Source organism: Rhinatrema bivittatum, chromosome 3 (assembly GCF_901001135.1).
Source record: "Rhinatrema bivittatum chromosome 3, aRhiBiv1.1, whole genome shotgun sequence".
In the NCBI taxonomy this organism is placed as follows: domain Eukaryota; kingdom Metazoa; phylum Chordata; class Amphibia; order Gymnophiona; family Rhinatrematidae; genus Rhinatrema; species Rhinatrema bivittatum.
The window spans coordinates 364,752,240-364,777,901 of record NC_042617.1 but is presented as its reverse complement, the minus strand read 5'-3'; the positions used below and the strand labels follow the sequence as shown (position 1 = coordinate 364,777,901).

General features: G+C 43.0%; 1 long non-coding RNA gene across 1 annotated transcript in view; it reads right to left on the bottom strand.

Annotated features, from left to right (window-relative positions):
• LOC115088793 overlaps positions 1 to 25,422 on the bottom strand; it is an 85,758-nt gene extending 60,336 nt beyond the window's left edge. Inside the window, exon 1 of the long non-coding RNA XR_003855884.1 lies at positions 25,352 to 25,422. This is a non-coding gene — a long non-coding RNA (uncharacterized LOC115088793). The remainder of the gene's footprint in view (positions 1 to 25,351) is intronic.
• Positions 25,423 to 25,662: the final 240 nt, after the last annotated feature.

Here is a 25,662-nt window from a genome sequence, read left to right as displayed (position 1 = left end):
AAGAGTTTAGATCATTACAAAACTTGAATGTAATACATGGAAGGGGGCCTGGGTGTTTGAATTAAGTATGGGGTCCTGTATGCTCATCCACCGAGAAAGCTAGAGAACCAAGGATGAAGAATAGCCTACAAGTGGTCATGCTTCTACGGCTGGCAGCTGGGATGTACCCTTGCAGTGTGGAGAGGAATATCTGGGCAGACTGGATGGGAAAACTGATCTTTTTTTCTGCCATCATCTACTACGTTACTATGGAAGTGATTGACTAACAGACAGTAACCTGTGCTACCGTTGCAGCATGCTATTTAGTGACTTGGACCCATTGGAAATAATGGGACCCACAATTAGGGTTGCCAACTGGCTCCAGGTTTTCAGGACAGGTTGATCCAGTCCTGACTTTATCCTACTGCATGCTGGGACTTGTTCTGATTTCCCTATGAAAAACAAAAGACTATAAGTACTTGCATGCAGGGGAGTAAAACCAGGACTGAATCAATCTTTCCTGAAAATCTGGAGCCAGTTTGCAATCCTACCCACAATGATTAATGTGCACCCTAACCACATCAACAGTAACTCAGGTTACTGCGCTTTAGTGAAGCAGCCTTTGTTACGTTAGAGAGACTGGCAGACCTCCTACTAATTTATTTTTTTTATGCTAGTTCAACATTCATAAAAATAAATTTTAAAAAGCTTATGACAATAAATGTTAAGCAGGTTTTTTCTTCATATGGTCTATGAATTTGTGCCAAGTAAGTTTATATGCATGAGATATTCATGAGGACAATTTCTTGATTTATCCAGGTTTTTATTGTGTATGTTCAATTGTAATCTGCTTAGAACAGCAAATAGCTGAATAAGGCAGAATATACAATTTTGAAATAAATAAAAATGATTTTTATACACTGGGGGTGCAGAATAACCTTTACTTTTAAACCGTCTGACCCATTTCTGTTCTAAGCCGTGTTGAAACAGTCTTACACTTTTTTTTTTATTATTAACAGCTGTTTGCACCAGCAAATGTTGCAGACTCAATTATATCGAACAGATGCTGCGCAAACTCAAGCAGAGTCACGTGCGAAGCACATTGCACTATTCTGCGCAGCATTCAACGCGGATGCAAAATTACTTACAGCAAATGAGGGGCAATTAAAAAAAAAAAAAAAAAAGCGCTTATTGATGATGCATTTCTGCATTCCCCATGCAAGGAGCGCAGGAACATTGCTATGAAATCAGTTTTTCATGGGCTAAATTAGAAATTATGGCGCAAGAACTAAGAACGAAAGTAAACCCTTTATGGGACATCTTTCTTCAAAGCTAATCTTTAAAGCAGAAAAAAAAAAAAATAGGGTAGCCAGCTATGGGTTGGGAAGATGAATAAAATAAATTGCCCGACTGGAGAATTGTAGAAACCAGTGGTCACAATCTGAAAGGAGAAACGGAAGGAAAAGCAGCAGAGAGCCGCAGGTCCGCGCAATAAGCAAGAGGCGGACCTGACCGGTTCTCTGAAAAAGTAGGAGGAAATCCATATCCCACAACAGTGTCATGGACTTACTCCAGCGGGATACGACTGGACCGGTGTACAAAGAGAATGAAAGAAATACAAAAATCAGTTTGAGTTTTGTTCCCAAGTGTTATAAATATAGTGGTGCTGCCAGTCTATGGGACTGCATTGCGTTCAAGTTAAAAACAGCAAGGCTTTGCTGGCCTCAGGACAGCGCGGAGCTGGGCTGATGAGATCCACGTAATTAATCCGTGGTGTGCAAAATAGACCTGGATTACACTTATTGTGCCCTGCACACTATAATTGATGTTTTCTGTAGTAATTAATGCTAGAGAAACTGATCCCGAGAGCCATCTGGATGAAGAAATGGTAACTGTCAGGCTGACAGCCATCACGGAACAGGTCGCAGAGATACACACAGAGGTGGGGAGGGCTGATGACGGGCCGTGTGACCGAGGACATGACCAGAACATGAACCACTGGTATTTTTTCCACTTATAGTAGTCCAAGAACAGTTAAGAAAGGAAGAACCAGGCAAGCTGGTTTCTGTTGATAGAAAAGGTAGTTGCTAAGCATAAAAATAAAAGCCAGACTACACTGTTTACTACCTAAAGACTAATAATTGTTGACAGTGCAACCTCGCTCTCCCTCCCTCCCTCCCACCAGGGGAGGTTCTATAATGAGACAGGGTAAGGCATGCAGCAAGATTTTTTGAGTGGCAAAATTACCCCCTGAAACCTTCCTGCCACAGCCGCCTCAACCTGACTTTATTATCCCTGCTCTTAGAGTTTGAAGAGGGGCAACCCTGTTAGAATTATTGACAGGAACTGTAATTCTGCTCATGCCGTAGCATCTTAAGCACCTTTGGCCGGGGTCGGATTGCCCTATCGGGGGATCGAGCTTCCCCCAGTGGGCAGGTCACCCCATCATGTGATTTTTTTTACATTTTTTTTTACTTCCCGGGCGAAGAGAAGAAGAGGGGCTGCTGGTGCTGCGGCCTGAAGAGAAGCCTGCGGGGCTGCAGCTAACCCATCCCGCCACAGCCAGAAGACAGCCGTGCAGGGCCGGAAGAGAGGCCTGCAGGGCTGTGGCAGAGCCCATCCTGGCCTGCAGTGGCTGAAGAAAGGAAGAGGGGCCGCGAGCCACCATTGGAGCCCAAGCTGGCGGTGGCTGAAAAAAAAATGGCAGAAGGGGCCGCGAGCTGCCGCCGGAGCCTAAGCTGGCGGCGGCTGAAGAAAGGAAGAGCACAAGCCACAGGGGATACTTGCTATGGTTTGGAAGAGTGAATTTCAAGCCGTTTTGCTTCTTTAAATTTTACCATGGGACAATCGGGGATCGCCTTAGTGTCCCAATGATCCTGTGGTAAAACACCACCTTCCTCAAACGTGATAGAAAAAAAATCAACCCTGTTATTGTAAGTCAACTGTTATTTTATTTGCATAAAATTAGGTATGCATGAGCTGCTTTACGGGTTTGCAAAATTCATGCATGCAACTACCATGCAAAGAATATCACTGTAATAGGAACGGTTTCATGGTGAAAAATCATGCAATATCACCGAGGTATTGCACAATTTACAATAATTATCACGCTGTTTAATGCGCGTTGTAGTTATGTCATGGCTTTGGGAATCTAGGCCTTAGACTGTGAGCCTATTGGGGACAGGAAACAATTGTAATGCTGCCCTTTGTGTTTAACCCCAGTCATAAGAGACAGAAAGAAATCATTGGTAGTCTCTTGTCTGAGAAGGGCAGTGATGAGACCGGAACCCAGCTGACGGCTCCCTATGCAAGTTTCTGACCCAAACCAGGGTGAGACCCTTGGGTGCCCTGCCTGATCAGAACAAAACTTGCAGACTCTGTAATTAAGTTTTTTTAAGTTCCAAGTGGCTGATATTTTGCCACTGGTAGCTAAATTATTACCTTTGCATGGGCATACTTATGATGGGGCTGGTTATAAGAAAAAGAATAATAATCATCTATTTATTTAGTTATAATCTGCTCTTCCAAACCCATAGGGATGACCATGGTGGTGTACAATCATAAAAATACCATAATAACATTGTAACTGTCAAGGAAGGGGGGAAAATCTGTCTGACCCATTTCTGTTCTAAGCCGTGTTGAAACAGTCTTACACTTTTTTTTTTATTATTAACAGCTGTTTGCACCAGCAAATGTTGCAGACTCAATTATATCGAACAGATGCTGCACAAACTCAAGCAGAGTCACGTGCGAAGCACATTGCACGATTCTGCGCAGCATTCAAGCAAAGCCAGAACTGATTTTTTGGATGGGCCTAAGGTTAACAGGGGTGGGCACTAAGCATACAATCCCAAATATTACACTATAATGTAAAGATAGAGGCCCCTAGTGCTACCACACCAACATGTGCTTTATTAGTAAATAGGGCCCACTGAAAATAATGGGGCCTGCACTAAATAGTGCGGGTTTTGGAGTATTAACACTCAACACACATTTTGGAATAGGAAAGAACCAACACCCTAAAAGACAATACACCCTCCTGTTGGGAGAAGCAGATTGGAAAAACAGAACAAACTGGACTGCTACAGATCCCTACGCATAAACAGATCACCTAATGTTGGTCGCACATGCAAAACAAAGAGAGACCCTACCAAACACAGAAAAAGATCGCACATGCAAAACAAAGAGAGACCCTACCAAACACAGAAAAAGATACCACAAATTAGAAATATGCAGGCAAAAGCTGAACTGGAAGTCCCGAAAAGCCAGACTTTGCCTGCAGTGCAACACCAGAGAAAAAAGAAATGCATTTCCTCCTGTACAGTGCAAAATGCAACGGTATCAAGAGATGCCGGTTTCCAAAACTGAGAGAGAAAATGAAACACTTCCCACAGAAGAATGAGCAGAAAAACTCCTGGGAGAGCATGATATTCACTTTTATATACCACCTTTCTCACCTGAAGCAGACCTAATGCAATAATAAACATAAAATATCTAAAAATACATCAGCAAAATAACTCTACAAAATACAATCTTTAATCCAAGAGTGTATCCATCCTCTACTGCAGGAGAGACCAATTATAGCAACAAAATATGCTGCATCCTGCCACCAGGCTATAAATGCAGCCTGGATAGATGCGATAAAGAACTCATTATTGACCTTTCTTTAACTTGTAATTTTATTATACTACTGTTACTTATGTATTTTTTTTCACAAATATTAATTTTTGGATTGCTTTGGCAATGTATGTACAAATTGCCATGCCAATCAGGTTTCCTGAATCTCTTTCAAAATGTAACCGCTTTTAGCAGGAGTCTCTCTCTCTCAATGTCTCTCCTACCCATGATAAGAGGGAGAGAGCGTGCACAAAACTAGTGGCAGGGGGGCAGGGGGGGAATGGGACCAGTGTTGAGACTTGAGAAACTGCTCTGGATGAGGAGGAGCAAGGGGATAAGAGTTTCATCCCCTCTATGGCCCTCCACCCGTCCCAAACAATCTCACTCTCACTTGGCTCTGGCCCACAGCCCCCTCACATTCATCACCCTCACCCCACTCCAAGCCTGGCCACAGCCACAGCTCCTCACACTCATTCTCTCCTCCTCTAAGCCCAGTTCAGGCCTCCAGCCCCCTCGGTCATTTCCACTCCCAAGCCCAAATCTGGCCCCCAATCCCCTCACACTAATCCCTCAACTCCAAGCCTGGCCCTGCTCCCCAGCCCTCTGCCCACATGCAGCCAATTAACACTCACCCCCCCCCCCCCCACCCTATCCCCAGCCTCTTCACACTCATTCCCCCTAAGCCCTTGCCTTCTCACACTCACTTCCCCCCTCTCCCCCCAAAGCCCCAGTCTCCTCATACATGCTGGCAAACTAAAGACTACTACAGTAGACTAAGACAGTAATAATGACAATTTTGATAAATAGCCTCATGCTCACTCTGCCTTATTTGTACCTCTACCTCTGTGTCAGTCTGACTCCATCCTCAGTCTCGGTCCTCCACTCAATGAGTCACACCAACCCTAATTCTCACTCCCTTCCGGCCCTGCTGCAGTGCCACCACTGAAAGTGCCTCCACAGCTTCTTGGGCAGCGCAGTGGTGCAAGGGCGCAGTGCTGTGCCCAGCTGGTTGCTGATCCTCGCTTCCTCTAGGGCCTGCCATGTGTTGCCACTGAAACGCCTCTGCGCAGACTCCTCCGCGCCACCACCACTTAACCCTTCCTGGCCTAGGCTGCTGCAGCTATGCTGAGATCTTCCTATCTCCTGCAGCCAGAGACAATCAGCAAGGTGCTCCCTTTCTTCCACCAGCCCAGTTCCCCTCGTTTATTCTTCCCACCTCCATAGACTCCTTCAAAACTGTGAGTAGCTTCAGGCAGCTTCCTGTTACCCCCTTAAAAATAATTGGGTGAACCCGAGTGAAAAGTGTGCAGGCCATGGCCCACCTGTGGCTATGCCACTTCCTCTGCCTCTTGCAGTCCTGGACCTTTGTTCACCAGACCCAGTCAGCTGGACCTTCCAAAGATACCAAAAGCAGAGAATGAGATGTCAGACCACCATGTAGTAGTTATAACATGTGAGTTGAAATCTCTACATGCAAAGACACAGATACAAACATGCATAGGCAGACACACACACACACACAGACATAGGCACCGTCATTCACACACAGGAACATGCCCCCCCCCCCCCCCCCCATGCACAAACAGGCACAGGCACACACACACACAGAGGCTGCAGGTTTCCCCAGAGGAGTGGCAGATACTCCCTGCCACATTCCCAGGAACCCTACAACCTGCCTCCCACCCTTCCCCAGCAGCCACCCCCTGCGGATGTGGGAGATGAGTGAATAGTGGAAGTTTGTGTGTGGCGCCCTCTAAAGGCTGGTGCAAGTGTGTGAACCTTATAGCTTTGCTCCATTTCCTTCTCTGGCTCTCCCCACACACAATTCAAAATTATGCATTTATTTTAAAATTTCATAACCACTTCCCCTACCCAAAAAAGGAGATTTTATATGAAAAAGGGCATTCAAAATATTTAAAAAATGTATATGCCACCTATCAATTAATAAGTTGTTTACAGTCTTCTGGAATAAAAAAAAAACATCACTTACAACATGTGTATTATATTTACATGCACTGCTGTGATGCCAAACCAGAAAATCAGGCAAAAAAGACACTTGGAATCTATATGGTATTAGGCTTATTGTAAGGTGCATTTGGGTATAGGCTTAGCCCTCAGAAAGCAAAAATACAATATAGTAAACCTCCCAAACCAAAATAGAACTAACTGCAAGCCCTCAAATAGTAATACCCTACCTTTGAAAAAGCAACACTGCAGATAATACACCAGGCCCAAAACCACCAATACACTTCTTGTTAGGAAAATAGAACAAGCCAGGCTGCTAAAAATCCTTACACAGAAACTACATGCTAGCAAAATATGTCACCTCAGTCACAAATTCAGAACACAGATAGACCCTCACCAACTACAAAACAAAAGACCAAGAAGTATAAATAGAAAACATGCAGAGCAAAGCTGAACTGGAAACTACAAGCCAGCCCCTATATGCAGTGCAACAATGGAAAAACAGAAGCATTTTGTTTCCTCATAAAACAAAATCAAGAAATATGAAATATCACTCATAATAGTGAACCATACTAATGAAAATGACTATTTCAAAACATCTGGCAAAAACTTAAAAAATTGTCCAAAAACCAAATAAAATTTCAAGACAACAGAAGTATCAAATAAATACATACATGGTGGATCTTGCCAGTCAAGGACACTGAGATGATGCAAAAGATACAGACATATAGTAGTAAAACATTATGGGTCACTCTCATGCTCCATTCAGTCTTCTACTATGGGGTGCAGTATGTGACCTTTTTTCCCCCACAGAATCAATGTGCAAGCTCCAGGCCATCTACTTCTGATCATTTACCTTCTCATGCACTCACTTCTTAGATGTAGCTGTTTTGGACTTGGAGAAGGTGCTAGGCAAAGGTGTTCTTGTTAGGCACCTGTAAATAAAAAACTCTAGAAGAGGGTGAGGCAAAGGTTGGAGATGGCTGTTGTCAGTCTGTCCATGGTCCATTGCTCTCAATCAGATTATTGATTCATTTTCTATGTCATATTGTCCATGGAATTAGCATCAGCTGCATTTGATGGCTTTGCAAATGCAACTCTTTCAGAGACGAGTTCTGTGTGGACTAGGTACCCAAGAGGAGAGAGGGTGCTAGCTTTCTTTTTATGTCTATTTGGCGGAAGGAGAAGGAACTGACAGGAAAACCCAACTGTGCATTTGCAAAATAGAACTCAGACAATAAATTGTGTGCCACACAGATGGTATTATTGAACATGCATTGTTTGCTAGTGTGCACATAACGAGGGTAATTTTCAAAAGAATTTCTCTAGGTAAAAAGGTCTATTACCAACAGAAATGGAATTTTTTCAGTTGCCCATTATGGTGTAGGGGGGACCCCCTTAAAGTGTATCATTCTCTATTTTAGTAGCACAAGACAGTTTGAATGGGGGAGATCCATGGAGCTTATTGTTTAATGTTTTATATAACATATAATATTGAGAGGGATAGCCATGTTCGTCTGGTGTAGCAAAAATGACTTGAGGCGGGTGGCACCTTATAGTCTAACCAATTAATTTTTACAGAACAAAGAGAAGACGTTGAATAAACAGGTAGGGTGTGGAAATAAAGTGATAATACCATTACAGTCCAGGCTACTGACAACTGAGGTTTCATCTGCACATATCGGGAAAGGAGTGAAGAAATGAGAGTGAAATGTCAAGTGAAGAGGGAGTCATGAGTAAATCCTAAGAAGGTGAACCTCATTTCCCTCAGGGGTTTGAAATTGGTGTTTAAAATGAAGAGGAATCCGGGAGTGTTGTAGATGTGAATGAAGAGAAGAGGCATGGCGGTAGCTTGCGGGAATAACAGCTACTACCTGGAGATTAATACCCTTATTAATAAACATTCTCACTGTCAATGCGACTCCAGCATTGCTCTATGCTTCAACGGCAAGAGGAAATGTGGTAAAAAGGATTTGCATTCACAAAAAACCAGGGAGTAGCTGGCTTGTTGCGGAGGTTACTACCCCAAACCAAATAAGTCTTATACTTCACTTTCAATGCATATCCACCATAGCTCTCTGCTTCAACGGCAGGGAAGAAAGAGGAAAAGAGGAACTATATTCAGTCAACAACCAACAAGGACTGAATGGCATAGGCTGGGTGAACAAATAAGCGTGGGAGTAGCTTGCTTATTGCGCAGGTTACTACCCCTAACCAATTAAGCTAGATTCTTCACTTAGATGCAGCTCCAGCACTACTCTCTACATCAATGGCGGGGGTGGAAGGTAACTAGAACCAAAACGTTACTAATAAGGGCCAAGAGTAACAGATAAGTATGAGAAAAAAAAGTGTGAAAGCTTGCTGGGCAGACTGGATGGGCCGTTTGGTCTTCTTCTGCTGTTATTTCTATGTTAAGATGTCCCTTGTGGTTTAGAGGGAGTTTGAGATACAAAGAAGTAAGAGTGCTCAGTTGTGGAAATGAGAAAACTGTATTGTGAGAAGTGTAACCTTTATATTCCTGTAAAATGTTGGGAAAGTGGAGTTGAGAGATCTATCTGATGTTCAAGTGTAGGCTGAGTGACTGGTACACTCATCCTGTGGACTCCCATATGAAGGACCTTGGGGAAGATGTATTCTGAGTGAGTATTCCGTATTTATATATGTCTACCCTGAGTCTATTCCTGTAAATAGAGGCTGGATCAAAACCAGAAATAAAGTTAAGAGGGTGTGATTGTCTAAAAGTGGTGTGACTCCACTTAATTCTTTATTGCTGCCACCACTTTGGGATTGTTTAAGGGCCAGGTTTCATGGATGGGAGGAAGGAAGTGGTTCTCCCTGACCAGTCTAGAAATTTGTAAGCTACCCCTGTTGTCTCCATTTGGGTCCACTTCACCATAGATTGGAACCCACTAAATTTGGGAGACAGAGCCTTCTCTCAATAGGAAAAAAAAACTCCCATCATTGTATGTGCCCTAGTTTGGGGTTACACCCAATTCAGGTCAAAGTACACTCATCATGGCTTATAGCCCCAGTAGGTGAATGTCTTCTTGGGGGCAGCTTTGGATCAGGATTTCCAATTACATGCATACTTTTGAATTTTCAAGAATATGCATGTATTTTTAGTCAGAAAACTAGCCACTCAAAATGGCAGGGTAGACCTATAAAATGGCAGGTGTAATTGTGTACAAATATATTTCCCTAGGTAATTTTCAAAGGAAAAATACATGCATACTTTTCCTTTGAAAATTAGCACACAAAGCTTGGGTAAAAATTGCCCACAAACTTTGCAGTGTGGGTAGTTTGAAAATTATCTCGCTAAATTTTTAACATGAACATTTTAAGGGTAGATTTTAAATGGCCCACGCACATAAATCTTGGCGTTTACGCATGTGGCCAGGCCTTGAGTGCACCAGGCAAATTTTCAAAGAGGCCCGGCGACGCTCATAAACGTCTCTTTGAAGGGGTGGGCGGTCGGGAGCTGAAGTAGCTGAACTGTTACCCATCCGCCGAATATGATTAAGAATGCTGTAAATATACTGTACATTGTAGTTATTTTATTTTATTATAGTTCCATGTATTCATATTTACTCAGTTAATCGACTGTTACTTGTAAGGGCCCCGGCCAAAAGTTAATTGTTTGATGTAAACAGATACGATGTGCGAACGGTTATCGGTATAGAAAAGACTTTAAATAAAATAAATAAAATAAGTAATTTGAGAAACAAAGAATAACAAATAAAAAGGTAGGGTTTAGGGGATGGAGAGGAGAGGGGAAGGGGAAGGGAGGTAGGGAACTGGGGAAGGCCAGAATGCGTCGCCACCCGGAAATTACAAACGTTCCCCCTCTTGCGCGCGCCGCCTACACAAACGCGCATGAATTATAAAATCCAGTGCCCATGTGCATGCGGCCCAAGGATTTTCTACCATGCACACGCCGACGCACGCATGTTAGAAAATTGGCGCGTCCATGTGTATGCGCGCACAGAGTGGAAAATCTACTCCATAATTTTTAATGTGCACAATACAAAATTTGACCACCTTGTGTTGGCAATCGCACAATCTGCATATCCATAGCCTAGTCAATTGCCAAGTTAACTGTGATTTTACCATATATATTAAAAAAAAAACCTTTCAGCATGGAGACAGCCAGCACTCACAAGCAGGTGCTGAAGGAGGGAAAGATAGACCTTGCCCCCAGATCTTGACAGCACTCGGGGTTGATGTTTCAGAGACAGCACCATGGGAGATGGGGCACTGACCATGGTGGGTTGCTGCCGAAAGGGCATGATCAAGGAGTTTGCTCCTTGATGAGCACATTGGGGAGCAATATCCTATTGCTTGCTTCATTGGAATTAATTTGATTGTGATATTACTTAAGCATAAGCAGACTCCATAGGACTTTCCCTCTGCAAAGGGGCCCATGGACAAGTTTGCCACGATATCGCCAGCAGCCGTGGGAGTAAATGACTTCCAGTTGAACTGATGGCGACAATTTCAGAAACACTTGCGGGGAAGGTAGTAGGAAGCAAAAAAATGCCATGAAGAAAACCCCCATCTGTTGAGGTTGGCCTTGCTTAAAGCTATATCTGAAGAAGCAGTTGGAAGAGCATCAACACATGCAAGATTTCAAGCAACTAATGGGGTACGTACCACACAGATGCTCTGCACGAGAATGTCACTTTGGGAAGGCTTAGGTGAGCTATTGCTGAACTGCCCACAGATTTGTCACCAGAGTCCCAGATAATCTAAATTGGGAATATTGGGATATAAAATGGACATTCAACAGTCTGGGGTAAAATCGTTATTTTATTCTGTCTAATTAGTGGATCAAGAAGTGGAATTTATAGAGGGTTTTAAAGTTTCTGGGGTGAAAGATAGCTTTTTCTACTGGTAGGAAAATTGAAACACTACAAAATTATGTTTGTCAGAGAAATATTTGGTTTATTACATTTTCCTCAAGATCTTTTTCCTTTCTGGAGTGGACCTTAAAAAAAACCTGACTGTGTGGGTTTTACTAAGGAAGCATTGCCACCTATATCTAAGGCTCTCTCTATTTCAAGATCATATGCCCTCTTTCAGGATGTACTTTCGGCCCAGGAGCTGCAGCCATCAGAGTCCGATGCGACTCAAAAAGGAACGCTTTTGGTTATTTACATCTTAGGATGTTGATTAGAGCACTGTTAGGAGATTTTTCTTTCAGAACAATTCTAAAGCCTTCTTAGATATTTCTTCCTTGATGTTACCCAGGTAACCCAGGACAGGCTAAAGGATAGGGTTTTTTCCTGGCTCTACGGACTGAAGTAATTAAGCTTGGGGGTCCCTTTTTTTATCAAAGTACTAGGGATGTGCATTCATTTTTCATGAATTAGACAATGTCAATGATATTGTCTAATTCGTCATGGTTCAATAGCACCGATATACGAAGCAATTTTTGCCGAAATTTCGGCAAAATTCATATTTCCTGTTAGTTCGCACTAACGGAGTTACTACGCACTGCATATCTCTTAGTACACAGTAATACCAATTAGTGCGCACTGTTTCTAGCTAACAAACTCCTCATGAATTGATACTTTTTAATTTTTAAGTAGCATTTTTTTAATGCACACTAACATTAGTTACAGCGCACTACTACATACTTAGTGCACTGAAAGTTCTATTAGGGCACACTAACTAACATGCGCACTAATGGGCCTTAGTGAGCACTAGCTAGATGTTAATGCGCATTATCTGACGGTGTACTGCGCACTAATGCAGAGATAGTGCACAGTAAGGCCCATTAGTGCGCACGCACTTTGTTGAAAATTGCCGGAAAAAAAAAAAAGAACTGTGGGAAACCGAAATTTCCCATGGAGCGCTCGATCCGAAGCCCAAACCGAAATGTTTAAACGAAGCACATTTCAACAAAGTACCCCACAAAGTGTATTGTCATATATATATTGGAGAAATAAGTATTTCTTTTGGAAACCTGTACAACTCTCAGAGCTTGTTACCAAGCATGGCACAATATCTACGGAAGCCAGCCCCTGGATTGACCTAAGTCCTGAACAACAGAAGATTCTAGACTTACTGTCTTTTGCCTAATTTTTTTTTTTAGAGGAATATTTTACAGCATAGATTTCCTTGATTATTTTCTTTTCTTTTGCATTTTCTTTTTTTCAATCTGGCTCTGCACACTCTAGCAGTTATTTGGTGTTTTACGCTTGTGTGTGCGTTCCTTCTCTCACCTTCCCTCTGCCTTTGGGGGGGGGGGGGGGTGAGTGCTCATTTTAGAGTTATGATTGTTTTCTTTCTGGCTCCGATTCGTACTGGTGCTTTTTTTATTTTCACGCTATGACTGGTGTTATGTACTGAGTATCCACATCCACACACTTTAAAAAAAAAACTTAAGACATGTTTTTTCGAACAGGCATTTTCACATTGAAGTTGTCTACTAATTTTTATAATTTTAGCTTACTGTAATTACTTACCTATTTAAATACTAGTTTAATGGGCAGTTAGAGTTTTGTTAAATTTTACTGATTGTATTATTTATTTATTTAGCATTTTTCTATACCGAACTTCATGGTTAAATACCATATCAGATCAGTTTACATCGAACGGGGGATAGAGAAACTTGTAACAGAAAATGGAACAGTACAAAATAATCAGAAGAGAGCAGTAAGTTACATTAAACAAGGACAATAAACTTGTAATAAACTTATAGCAATTTATTTTAAAATGTATTACTTATTATTTTAGTTTGTTTTACCTATGATTTATGTTTTATACTCTGGATTTTAATATGTCTTATGATGTAAACCGATATGAAGTTTTACGAATATCTGTATATAAAAAGAGAATAAATAAGTAAATATTACCTTACCTATGTAATAAAATCTAATAAAGTGAAATTAAAAAAAAAAAGAGACCAACATATTTTATATGAACGTTGGCGAATTGACCCCACAGAGCATACTAAGCAATGCGATATTTTTTTACCTCTCCCTCCTTGCTGAGCAGCGGTGGGTGTAAGTGAAGCCAGCATTGAAGATTAAACAGTGCCTTTGTTTCTAGAAATGATACTGTGGGCAGGTCTGTTCTTGATCTAATTTTAAATCTCTGATCATTACAGCTGGGGTTGACTTAATAACATATTCCTGCATGTGTCTACCCCAAGCAGCCTTTGGAGAAGAAAAAAAAAATATCACAGTATGAAATTTAAAACGAAAGAAAACAAAAACAGGAGTAAAATGAGCAGGCAGGATCCATGTGGCTCTTCAGAACTTCAAAAGCAGTGTTCATGGCTAGGGCACAGGCTTAGAACTGATTTATGGTTTATTGAAATGCACTGAATTTTGAAATAAAGTACATAAAGATCATTATATAAGAAATGTGGCTCTTTGACTAGGAAGTGACAAATCACAAATAGCTGGGGGGGGGAACCTAGCTACTGATTAGCTCCACTGAAACTTAAGGAAACAGCTCCAGGCTCCCTAGCTCCTTATGTTTTCATTTTAATTCTGCATTGTTCTCTCTGTGTGCTCAGCTGAAGTCAGAATAATTTAAAAAAAATTCATTTTTAAGAATCTCTAGCTTTTAGTGGCTTACTTCTTCATTTGCACAGGCATCATGTGGGAATGAACAAGACTCAAATGTTCTGAACTGTAAAGTTGAAATTGAGGGCTACTTATTTACATGTCGCTGTGTCTTAGATTTATTGAAACAGAGAACGTGACCGCAGATAAAGTCCATGCGCTCCATTCAGTCTGCCCATCCACAGCTCCTGACTCTATTCAGTTTATATCTTTCTGGCATTCCAAATGAAATCTCAGAGATTTATACAGGGGATATCACCACCTCCTTTTTCCTGCTGGCTATTCCTTTCCCTAGCAAGCCAAACTTTCTGCTTGCGTTTTTCCTTCCCTTTGTCTAACTGTTTGGACTCCTTAAGAGCATCAGATGAGATCACCCCCCCTGATCCTGCTTTTGTTTCGTGCAGAGAAGAATTTCATCCCCTCGATTGTACCGCAGTCCGAATTCACGACTCTGTCATTTTTAGCATGAAATCTTAGCTGCCAGACTCTGCACCATTCCTCTCCTCGTGTTTTCCACACCTTCCAGGATGCCATTTCTTTCAACGTGAAAGCCGATAGGCTTAGCGCATCCTTTATATTGAGGGAGCGAGGGAGGATAGTTCTGTGTGTGTGTTTCCGTCAATAATGTTTTTTGCACCTACTGTATTTCATCCGCTCAATCTCCTTTTCTTGTACAGGACTCTGTACATTGATGGAAGTATACAAATGATAATAAAAGCAAAGTTAAAACTATTACGTTGTTGACATATTTTCTGTTCAACAAATGAGAAACTCCATGATTTAATCAAAACGCAGAGGACACCACATGGGAGGCATTACAACCTAGGATGCTCCTAATGCCTATGGACGGTAGTTTCCAATGATCCGTGCAGGTCAAGAGGAATTTTTTACACACAGTTTAGCTCACATTTTCAAAGTGGATTTATGCACATAAATCCATTTACAAAACTTGTCGATATAACTTTGCGTTTGTGTATTTACACACATCCTTTTGAAAATCAAAGGTATGCATGTAAATCCTCTCTCCACTCCCAACTTCACCCCTGGAACCCATGCACATACAAGCATGCAGGGAATCATATTTGGCTGGATAGACCCCAAATTGATTTTCAAACAGCGATTTACTTACAGAAACCAGGGTTTCTGCATATAAATCCTTCTGAAAACCAGGCCCATAACAGAGTTTTCAAGACCATGCACATTCTTGGGCGGTGTCCAGGGATTCAAACCACCAGCCTTGGAAATGGTGGGCTGAAGCTCTGCAGAGAGAGAGTGTTATGTTCAGTGTAGTGGGCCCCTGGGTCATGGCGAGTGAAGACTCCGCCCACAGGGAGGAGCCCTGTGGGCACTCACCACAACAGGCAAGATCTCAGAAATATAAGACAACAGAGGAAATAACTTTATTATACAGCCAAGGGTGATCCGAGGAGCGGAGCAATAGAGTCAGTCCAGAGAGTGACCTGTAGCTGGTGTCCAGTAGTAATCAGCAGCGCAGAGTAGTCCGGTGAATACCTTCTCTAGGCGTAGCTTGTGCTGGCAACTCCAGTAGTGGTTCGCAGCTCTGGGTAGGCCGGAAGCTGTTGGTATAGTTTCACAAAACAGGAGGAATCCGGTAGTGGCCCGCAAGTGGGGTAACCCGAGAATCCGTGCCACAAAGGTAGAGGAGCAGATACTATACTCACACAGGCACTGTGGAAGTAGATAGATGATCAGGCACCGAGGGGGTCTGGAACAGGAACAGCAAGGGTCGTCTGAGGACGATGCAGGAACTCACTGGAAGAGAGAGCCAAAAAGAGATGGCTCTCCGAGGAGCAGATAGCCCCGAGTGTGGCAAGGCCCGCGAGGAGCGAGTACCTAGGTCACCCAGAAGTCAGTGAGGCAAGTCCCAGCAAGGCGGAACTAGCAGGACGGGAATCCTTGCTAACTCGTATTGCAAGAAGTCAGCTGAGCTTAAGTATGGTAAGCGGATGATGTCATGCGGTGGGGACGCCCCCGAGGTTCCCGCCGTGACGCGTTCAAAAAGGGGGCAGGCGTGCGCGCGCATGCCTAGGTAACCCCAGATGTAAGATGGCTGCCGGGAGTGCCCATGCCATCCCGGGCAACCCATGAGGGTCGGCGTGTGGAAGCGGAGGCCGCCATTCTCCCCAGACTCAGAGCTGCATAGAGAAAGGAGGAGAGCAGCAAAGGTCACAGCCGCCTGCGACTGACGGGCGCAACAGAGAGCTTCCCTACCCATGGAGAATTGGAGGAAGATCTAGCAGTGTTAACTTTCCAGGTGTGGTGGGCTGGGTTATGCGCGGCCCGGAATTCTTTGGTTGTAAGTAGACCTGCCCTGTTCTCCCAGCTGTTTTAGGTGCTCACCAGCAGGATGTTCCCTACTGGCGCCTCTTCCATACCTCTAAGACTGGAGTACATTTAGCTGCTTGAATCCTTCCCCCTCCCCCATTTAATTATTTCTGGGTTGTTTTCCTGCGATCTGTAAGACAGGGAACTAATGCTATGTTCTAATCTTTGCATTTTTCTTTCATTAAACTTCAGTGAAAAGCGTAGCCTCTGCATAGTGTTTTACTGACCCTGACAATACGTTCCCTTAGTAAAAAGAGATTATGATAAAATGAAGAAATGTATTAGAAAGAAACCAAAAGGCGCAATCCAGAAGGTTAAAAACTTGCAGGAGGCATGGATGCTGTTTAAAATTGCCATCCTTGAGACCCAAACAAAATGGTCTTAATAAGGGTCAAAGAAAAACCTAAAGAATGCCGGTGTGGCTTAATAGTGAGATGAAAGAGGCAATAAAAGCCAAAAGGGCATCATTCAAAAAATGGAAAGCAGATGCAAATGAGTAAAGTAGAGAGGAGCATAAGCAATGACAAGTTAGATGTAAAAAAGAAATTAAGCAGGCTAAGGGAGAATGTGAAAAGAAGCTTGCCATAGAGGGAAAAACAAGTAATAAAACCGTTTTCAAGTACATTCAAAGTAAAGAGCCTGTGAGGGAGTCATTAGGGCCACTAGAGGACTGAAGGGTAAAAGGGGTGGTGAGGGAGGTCAAGGAAATAGCTGAAAAACTAAGGGGTAGATTTTAAAAGGTGTGTGCGGTTCCCAGCACGCGCACATGGATGTGCTGATTTTATAACATGCGCGGGCCCACGTGCCACTGCGTGCATGTTATAAAATTCAATGGCCGCATGCACATGCACGCCGGATTTTAAAATCCGCACGTGCACGTGCAGGTGGCATGTCTCGGGGGCCGAATTTTGCATGAATACTTGTGGCAATGCAATCGGGCCTCCCCCAGTTCCCTCCCAGTCTGCTCCAATTAAGCAGACTGGGAGGGAACGTCCCTACCGAACCTTCCTTCCCTTTCCCCTCTCCACCCCGATCCCTAATGCCTATCTAGCTACCTCAAATTTTTTATTTTTTTTACTTACTGCTTCTTGGGAGTTGAAGCAGTGCTGGCCAGCTGCCGGCACGTACTTCCCCGGGATAGCGGCTAAAGTCCGCTGTCCCGGTGGGCCTCTGTCCCGCCCAGATCACACTCCCAGCCTTCCCCCTTTTCAGAACCAGCACTTGGGTGCATATCGGCACTTACGTGCGTGGCCGGGCTCTTTTGAAAATGCACATGGCACATGCAGGGCCCGGCCACGCACGTAAGTGCCAACCGTTACGCGCGTGGCTGTTTTAAAATTCGGCCGTAAATGAATTCCTTGCCTCTGTCTTTACCGAGGAGGTTGTTGGAATCATACCCACATTGGCAACAGTTTTTGATGATGACGACTCTGAGAGGCTAGATGGAATCACTATGAATCTGGAGAATGTAATAACTCAGATTGTTAGACTAAAGATGAACAAATCACTAGGACCTGTTGGTATTTACTCCAGAGTTCTGAAGGAACTCAAACATAAAATTGCAGACCTTTTTTCTGGTGATTTGCAGCCTTTCATTTAAAACAGTTAAGGTACCAAAAGACTGGAGCATGGTCAACATAAAGCCAATTTTTTTTAAAAGGGTTCCAGGGTGATCTGGGAAACTATAGATGGTAAGGCTGACCAGTGCTGGGCAAAATGATAGAAACTATTCTTAAAATTACTGACCCAAGAAATAGACAAGATTTAATGAGGGAGCGTCAACAAGTTTTTAGCAAAAGGAAGTCTTGCCTTACAAATTTACTAGACTTCTTTAAGGATATAAGTAAACATGTGCAAAAGGCGAGCCGATTGAGAGAGTGTATATTTGGATTTTGAGACGGTATTCGACAAACTCCCTCATGAGAGACTCCTCAGGAAATTGGATTGTCATGGGCAGGGCCGGTGGGAGGATTAGGTGGAGCAGGCGGTCATCTAGGACACCAGAAGTGGGCAGGGTGGCGGAGTTGTATGTGAGGGCAGGTAAGGAGGGAGGAAAAGCTGGCAAGGAATGGACGGTAGATTTTTCTTGTGCGTTTCTGATGTATTTGGTGCAGGGGTGGTGGATGAGGAGGTGTTGATGGCAAGCATGCGCTATTTGTGTTTCAGCTTTTTGAACATGAGTGAGCAAGTCAGTGTGGGGGAGGGGGGGGGAGAGAGAGAGAGTGTGTGTCACATGATTACTGCCTGGGATGGCACCAGACCTTGTACCGGCACTGGTCTTGGGATTGGAGGCAGTTTCCTATTGTGGATTGGTAACTGGATAAAAGACAGGAAGTGTAGGGCTAAATGATCAGTTTTCCAAATAAAGAAAATGTAGTAGTGGAGTGCCTCAGGGGTCTAACATACCAAGTAACGAGCTGAAGATGCCTGGGTGTGTTTGAGAGCATAAGTTTATGTGAGTGTGAGAGGGAGCGTGTGTGTGTGTGTGTGTGTGTGTGTGTGTGTGTGTGAGCTTGTGTGTGTATATTTACAAAAGAGAGGAGAAAGTTTGTGCACCCCACTCCCACTAATCCACAACAATCTCAATGTTTCTGGAAATCAAAAGTTCCCAGGTATGGAGAATGTGAATTTTTAAATCTTTTTTAGCTTTTTTTTGGGTGTTATTTTATGTATCTGTTTTGAAATATTTTATTGGTGTTTGGGACATTAAAAAAATGTTTATGAGTTTTTAATTATTTGATCTTGTATTCAGATATTTTTGAAATATTATCAGCATGTTTTTACTATTATGATTATGTAATTATTATGGGGTAGATATTAAAAAATCATTTAGACGGATAACTCACAAGTTATCCATCTAAATGGCTAATATGGTACATTCAGCCTCTTATCATGGTACCCTATTGGAAATGGATTGCGGACACTCTTGTAAAGATGCTGGAGGTGTTGGTACCTTTCACTCCTGAGATTTACTCGCTGTCGGCATATCCTGTGTCTTGGCCATCATATATGCGGATTCTGATCAACCATATTCTGAGCGCAGCACGGCAGGAACTGGCCTCTCATTGGCGCAAGGAATTACCACCACTGCGGAATCAGTTGCAGAAAGGCTATGGTCCGTGAATTACTGGTACTACTTGTGAGTTGCGCAGACAGACAAGATAGCCCATCATACTAGAATATGGGAACCATTCCTACGCTGGTATAAAACTTTCTGAGACTCTTTACTTTTGGCTTTTTCGACTTCTGTCATTATGGAAAGTGATTGGGAGCACCCCGACAGGGGAGATTTTGGACGTTGGGGATTGGGAATACTTATAGGTTTGTTCCATAGTGCTCAGTAAGGTGGGATGTTCCATCTTGCGGTATAATAGAGGGGGGGGGGATAGGGGATTAAATGGGGGTAAAATGTATATTGGCTGATTATGGGTTCTATACATTGATCAGTGTTTCTTATCACTGTAGACTGCTGTTATGTTTTATTATGTTCTGGCTATGATTGTTATCGCCAATAAAAAACTTTAATTTAACAAAAAAATTATAGCTGGATATGTCGTTATCTGGCTATAATTTAGCCAGATATAAAAGGGGCGTTATGGGGCGTATTGGGGAGCGGTCCTGTTATCCTCCTAACTTTAGCTGAATATCGGGTATAACCAGCTACGTTAGCCACATAACTTAAGACCTGCTTGGAAGCAGGTTTAAAGTTATCCATCCTTGTGTGGCCGAATAACTAGCTACTTACCCGGATATCTTCAGAGAGAGCTGGAAGCATACGCCGGGATCGCTTAGGACAGTGATTCCAGCAGATCAAAAGGGGCGATTTGCAAGATAACTGGGTGGGTGGAAGGGTGTCTGGCTGGAAGGGGAGGTGAGTGGATGTTTGGAGGGGGGGGGGGGGAATAGAAGGGATAAAGTTAATATTTTTTAGCGGAGGGGGAAACAGGGGGGCTGGAGGCCCAGGACATCGGCATTCAACTTCTTGCACTTTAGTGTGCCTTTTAAATATTGGAGCCCATTTTTTTGGTGAGCGGAGGAGAGTGGAGGGTTGAGACAGGTGGTGGGGGGATTGATATAGGGCCGGGAGGCCCATGGCTTGGTGCACTTACCTGGACATCTCTGAAGATATCCGGGTAAGTAGCTAATTATACAGCCACAAGAGGATAACTTTATTTCTTGATTTTATTATTTGATGTTTGAGGAATGATGATGGCTCTGTTTTTTCCATTATTGCACTGCATAGAGCGTCTGACTTCTTGTGGCTTCCAGTTCAGGATTTGTCTGCACGTTGGTGTTTCTACTTTATGGTTGCTTTATTCTGTTTTTGGTGAGAGCCTGTTTATATTCTACATGTGTGACTGAGGCGAGATATTCTCCTAATAGGAAATACATTGCTGTTTTAGGGCTTTCAGTAGGTCAAGCCCACACCCAAGATGCCTTTGCATGGAGTCACCCTTGGCTCCTTGTCCTGACCACTACCAATTGCGACTTTGTGACCTACCCAGACCTACTCTTGCCTTGTGGCCTCTGGACCTTCTTGCTCCTTGCCTTACCTTGCTCTGTGGCCTATCTAGGCCTTTCCTGGCCTTGCCTTTCAGCGCTTCTCTAATCCTAGAGGCCTACAGGCCTTCAGCTTTGCTTGCTTCAGTCATCTCTGTTCCTTGTTCTGTGTTGTTTTGCCTTGTCTTTGTCTGGTCCTGTCCTGTCTTGACTTGTCCAGTCCTGTCTCTGTGTGGTCCTGTCCCAGTCTGTCCAAGCCTTGCTCTAGGTTCACCATGTTACACAGTCACAGCAGGCCTCAACTTGTGGGGGAGGGGGCTGGTTAGGCAGAAGACCGGCCAAAGCTTTGCCCTGCAGTCTTGCAACACTCCTAGGACGGGGTCCCCTGTAACAAGCCAGGACCCGAGTCATGACACTTATTTACTGCTGCTTGCTGTTCATCCTATGTCTTGTGCATCTACTTCTGTTAAAAGCTAGCTTTTTAATGTTTTACTGTAACCTGCACTTAATCTTGGAAGGATTTGATAAATATTAAAATAAATTAACAAACAGGGAAGACGTTTCTGTTTTTCACAATTATTCTATTAATGCCCTTTCATGTGATCTCCACTTGCTTGAAGTTTTCAAAACTAGAGTAGTGGCTCCTAGAGATACTGTAATCTTATTTTAAGAGTATTAGTCCCATGTGCCTTCATAGGGCCTTGTGCAAAAACAGATTATTTTCCATAGAAACAGAATGGAATAAAGTCCTTTCAGAATAAGGGCCATAAGAGAAATAAGGTCACCAAAAGGAATTAAATGAGTTTTTTGTTTTCAGCCTAAGAAAGAAAATATAGCTATTTTCACAAGCTAAAAAGTACCTCCACAGGAACAATTAACACATTACTTACCAACGGGCTGTTGCAGTAAAGTGCGCTCAGGCTGAGCGCACTGTTAGCTCCCGTTTGGCTGCGCATTTTTGACTCGCTATTTTTACCCCTTATACAGTAAGGGGTAATAGCGCGTGGAAAACGCGCAGTCAACCCCCCTGAAACTAATAGCACCCACAACATGCAAATGCATGTTGATGGGCCTATTAGTCATTCCCGCGCGATACAGAAAGTAACGCCTGCCAAAGGCAGGAGTTAATTTCAGCCGGCACCGGAAACGTGTACAGATAAGCAGAATAAAAAATGCTTTTCTGTACACCTTCAGACTTAATATCATAGCAATATTAAGCCAGAGGCTGCAAAAATTAAAAAAAAAAAAAAATTAAAAATCTGCCCACGGGTTGGAAGACGGACACTCAATTTTGCCTGCGTCCGTTTTCTGAACCCGTAGCTGTCAGCGGGTTCGAGAACCGATGCTGGTAAAATTGAGCGTCTGCTGTCAGCGGCTTTACCGCGGGCCATTATTTACATTTTTTTTTTTATGAAACGTGTGCCCAGGAGAGTGGCCTGGGCGCACTGGGAGAGCGGGCGCTCGCCGGCTCTCCCGCAGGTTTTTCTGTATCGGCCCGCAAGGAAGCTGTAATTTCATTACTTAGCAAGGAAGATGCAATGATTGTGAGGCAAATAATGGTAGAAAATATATGTACGGAATTGCACCGGTGCTCTTAAGACAACATTTGACCCGCCAAAACCCCTCTTTAAACCATGGGCACAACTCCACAGCCATCTCTTTTCCCCTGTTTTATTCTTGTCTAAATGAATGTTGAAAGCAGATCACCTCCTTGCAGAAATAAAAATGGTTTTGATGCAGGTTTGTAACTCAGTTCTCTTTCAAATCCTCAAAAGGAATGGCCAACGGCACGACAAGGAGGTAATTTTCACAAGAGCTACAAAGCTGCATAGTGGCAAAGTACGCAGGTACCTTTGTGTCCTCTTATCTTTCAGAAAATCCTCAATGAAATTTGCTCTTTCTGCAGATGGAGCTAAGGTCGGGGAAGGTGACCATGTACGTAGATTGTAATATTCAATATATGCTCATCTTTTTCTCCCCTTTATTAAGTTATGGCCCCAGGAGTGCCTGCATTTAATGTAGCTAAATATAAACCACTGGGGGGGGGGGAATTTAATTAAAGTTTACATGGGGGGGGGGGTGCAGGGTAGGGGCAGGCAAAGGAATGTACGCATGGAGATTTCATTTTGAAACCGCAGGGTGTACTTTTGTGCAAGTACTTGGTAGAGTATCTCTTAGAAAAAGAGCTTACACGTCCCAAGTGATACAACCATACAGCGTGCCTATGGGCCTGTTAGCTCCATGCAGGACTTGAAAGTTACCCTTCTAGTGAATTAGGTGGCTATATTTAGCCATTCTGAATGGGGTAGTCTCTAACAAACAATCTAGCTCCTTAACTCCTTGGTTAGGAGGCTTAATCCCTTTTGAAAATTGTCCTTGTAGTGACCCATTCAGAATCAAGAGCCCACTTTCGCCTAAAAATGTAAAAAGTGTGGCGTGGATGGCATGCATCATTATTATTCCAGTTCTCTCTCTTGTATGCAGTGGGGTTGCAATCAAATTTCACGATGCTCCTGGGCAGGATTTTCTGCTACCATTGATGACTAAACTTTGATTCATTTATAGTTTCGTATCTTTTTGCTCATTAGAAATAAATTGAATTCCGTTACAGTGCTGCACGCCATAAATAACAGAGCTATTGTTCTAAGAATGTTTGCTAATTGCACCATTAGATGGATAGAATAATTATATGTATATTGGTTTGTTTTATTTATTTATTTAAAAAAAAAAAAAAGCCAACTGGGTACAATAATATAGAGGTTTTAAAAGCACAGAAAATGCTAATTGATGCTTCTAGTGGTAGAAAGGCATTCAGAAAATGACCAATGATGGTGCAGCCAGTGTGATATTTGCTGGGTAGTGATATTAATCTGCAGAAATTCTGAGCTGGTTAAATATCTATTTTTTTCCCACACAAAATAAAAATCAAAACTCCTAGACAGACCTTAACTTTTATGCTTCCAGACTCCACCAGGTATAAGACATGATCATATAATCAAGCCTTTGATTTACCATCTTGTTATTCATAGACAGATAATATTCAAGTTTACCTCTCATCGCGTAGACCTGAAGAATCAGTAAATAATTGGTTGACATGACAGCAATTTAGAGCTAGATGAGTATACATAGGCTGAAGCTGAATCCTGATAAAGTGAAACCATCACGGATCAGTCTCAGAGAGCCCCAGAATTTAAGATCGCACCTATCATTGAGGGGCTAGATCAGACATCCCAGTCTCAGGTTCATAGTTTAGGAATCCAACTAGGATCAACCTTGAACATGGGATCTCATGTTGTCATCAACATTAGATTCTCAAAAACTATGACTAGTCCGTCAGCTCAGCTCTTTCATAGAGACCATTGATTTAAAGACAGACATGCAGGCTTTAGTGCTATCGCAATGCATCATGAGGGTCATTTTCAAAGCTGTTTACAGCTCTTTATAAAATTGCATGGCTTTTACATGCATAAAAGTATGCACATAACCCAATTCTGTGCATTCTTTTAGGAAGTTAAAAATCCTCCTAAGCACATACCAGCAACTTATGCGCATAACGTTTTGTTTAATGTACCCGACTAAGCTTTTGAAAATGTACCCCATGGTGATGACATTTTGGAGCACCTTTTTAAAATGTATATTTCTGCTTGTTTTTTTTCAGAAACCATCACAGGATTATAGAGTGGCTGATTTTCCAGCTGTCATATTAGGACAAAGACCACACGCACTTACCCACAGGCTTGATGCTAATTTTCAAAGAGAAAGTGTGCCTGTGCTTTTGCTTTCAAACTTGCAGCTGGGTTTTCTGCAGGAAGACTTTTACTGGGGAAAGTGCATGTGTAGATATGACAATTGTCACAGTTCACCTCCGAGGTCCTTGCAGAATGGGCATTCCAGCATCAAATCTCCAGCTAAATCAGCACACTCGGTCCTGGAAGTCCATGAGGCACTCCTGCTATCCTTTGCCTTCTAGGCTGTGCACTCTTTACGCTTCCTTGAGTGTCCAAGTGATCTGGCCTTTCACCGAGGAACTGCGTGACTTAATGCCCCATCAAGTTCCCCCAGATATAAATATAGAAGAACAGTTCAATGATAGTTCATGTCAGTCTATTAATCCAATTCTCAATTGCAGTCTCTAGTGTTAGAAGAAAAAAAAAACTCCTCTTGGAACAGACTTCTGTCACCAGGCCTTCTCAGCCTAAATCACCGCCCTGCTGGGGAGTTTGCACAACCCTCCCCTACTCCCCTCTGGTTGTGCCACAGGAAGCAGTCTTCTCTTACCAAACACACATAAAACACCTTGTACCAGCGCTAAGGAAAAACACCTTCTTTCTTAGCTTTAAGTCCTCCCGTCCCTTATCAAGGTCACTCACTCTGTTTCCATGCTTGATAAGGCAGCTTCCTCTGTTAGCAACTCCCCATCCATCTCTTTCTCTGTCTCAGAAGAACTGCTCTTTTCATACTCCTTCCCCAACTCAGGCATGCCCTCTTCATTGACCAGCATTGATTCAGCTGAATCTGATTCCCAAGCACTCGATTCAGCTGCTGACTCCACCGCCTCCTGGTCCCATGGTTCTCTTAGCTGCCTAAGGAACCTGGGAGTTGTAGTTTTTAATCCTGTCCTTTACCGCCCCCTGCTGTCCAAAACGGGAGCAACCCCGAAGCCCCCCCCCGCCAGGGTTAC